The sequence below is a fragment of the Adiantum capillus-veneris genome, chromosome 10 (assembly GCF_014529385.1).
Source record: "Adiantum capillus-veneris isolate H3 chromosome 10, ASM1452938v2, whole genome shotgun sequence".
In the NCBI taxonomy this organism is placed as follows: Eukaryota; Viridiplantae; Streptophyta; class Polypodiopsida; order Polypodiales; family Pteridaceae; genus Adiantum; species Adiantum capillus-veneris.
In genome coordinates, this window is record NC_140940.1 from 68,736,928 (window position 1) to 68,739,227 (window position 2,300).

Genomic DNA, 2,300 nt, shown 5'->3' on the forward strand with positions numbered 1-2,300 from the left:
GTTGTGCCTACATCATCTTCCTCATCAATCATTTGTGACTCATCTTCATACCTTTCCCTAGATAGCATATCTGCCATTGTATTGTCTTTACCTGCAATGTGCTTAAACTCAAGATTTAAGGACTTAATGTATGCAATCCACCGCAACATAGCAATGTTTGGCGTTGAGCAGCTTGTAATCATCCCAAGAAGTGGTAGACAATCTGTTTCTACAACCACACATGCATCAATTAAATACTCTTTCCAATTTTTCAAAGTTGTAACCATACCCCATAGCTCTCTCTTTATCTGTGGATAGTTACTTTGGCAAGCACTTAGTACCTTTTCTCCAAATCTTACCACATACCTGCGTCCTTCTTCGTCATCTTGCCCTATTGCCCATCCAATCCCTGTAGGACTAGTGTCTACTGTCACATTACTGGTCTTTGACACTCATAGTCTACCCTTCTTAAAGTTGGTGCTAACTAGATCAAGTCCTTTAGCTTTTTCATCGCTTTTACATGTGCTTCTATCCATTTAAACTTTTGATTCTTTCTAAGCAACTGATAAAGAGGATCAGCTACATGTACATAATGTGGAATCCAAATAACATAAAAGACACACGCTCCCAAAAACATTCTAACCTTAGTGATGCTAGTGCATGTTTCTTTCATTCTTTGGATGGCATCTACCTTTGTTGGAAAAGGTTTCCTACCATATGGCCTGCACATGTGCCCCACAATGAGCACTTCATTGACACCAAACATAGACTTTTTCCTTGACAAAATAAGATTCACTTCCTCCAACCTAGACAAAACTTTATCACAATCATTTATGTAATTTACCACAAACCTGCGACATCCCTTGAGATCCAAAGCTTCATCTTTGTCACTTTCTTCACATCCTTTGATAGAAAAATCATCAATGAAAAGCATTGTGATTTGAAGAATAAAGTCACGTAAGACCTTATTCATCCCATTCATCATATGTGCAACCGAATTGGCTGCTCCCTGTGGCAAGGTACACATCCTTACCAAACCCAAAGGTGTCCTCATGGTTGTCAAGTCTTTGCTTTTGATTGCAAGCTGAAATTGATCATACCCTGAGTAGAGATCCCCCATTGATCGAGTAGATTGCCCTCCCTGCAAACGCTTCTGTAAACTCATCCACAATTGGACCTGTACCTACATTTTAATTGTCACCTTGTTCACTTGTTGCATATCTTGGATGAAGCGTAGAGAACCATTCTTCTTTGGAACTGTGAACCACCTGTTTGAGTATGGAGCACAAGAAGGCTCCAAGATTTGCATTTTGATTTTCTCATTCAGTAGCTCTACTAACTTTGGCAAATGTGCCTTTGGCTCCGGAATAGGCCACAGATTCCAAGGCACATGAGGTATTGTGAAAATTACCATAGGAGCTACAATAGAAGGATCAACACATCCTATCTCATGTGGCTCAAATGCAAAATCCTTACCATGCTTTGAAAGAATTTCTTTGAAGCACTTTATTTCCTCCTGTGTTAGAAAGTCCTCGCAACCAATTTGCAACTATTGAAAAGACTCCTTTGCTACACTCTTGTATTTAGTTTCGACATGGACTTTTGGGCCAAGTTTTTGATCTTCTTTGAAGGCTTCTATGACTTGATACATTTCCATAGAGCATACTTCCACAACACTATTTTCAAGATGCAAACTAGACTCCATTATAGCATCAAGCTCACCCATAGTATCTACAAAAGAAACTTGCTCACACAAAACCAAAACATTTTTAGTAGTCTCTAGCAACCCACTCTCTTTCATGCCTATTTTTACATTATGTACATATTGCCTCTCACATCTCTTCAAATCTTCAAGTTTTGTAAAACATACTAATCCATTCCTTGTTACCAAGGAGGCCATTGAGAAAGTTTCACCTATTTTTGGATCAGGTGAGACCCTTTTTCTTTCTGTACCACTGCAATCCCACTTTACAACAGTACTGGGCCAAAACCCATCATTTCCCTATGGTCATGAAACTCTTTGCTCACCTTTGGTAGAGGATGATCTTTGAGGTTGTCCGATTTCTTTCATGGTTTACACAAACTGTGAGAAATTGGACAACATGTTTACCATCTTTGCTGCGTATCCTAGCATATGCTGAACCATCGTCCATTACCTTTGTTTCCATTCGAACTCCCACAATGTAGGGTTTTCCAAGGATGAGATGATATAAATATGTATACTATACAAAGAAGCTTTTGTCAATCTTGACATCACCTATTGTCACCTTCACACCTGGACATGCTGCATACAATTCACCAGATGAATTGTTTGCCACTTT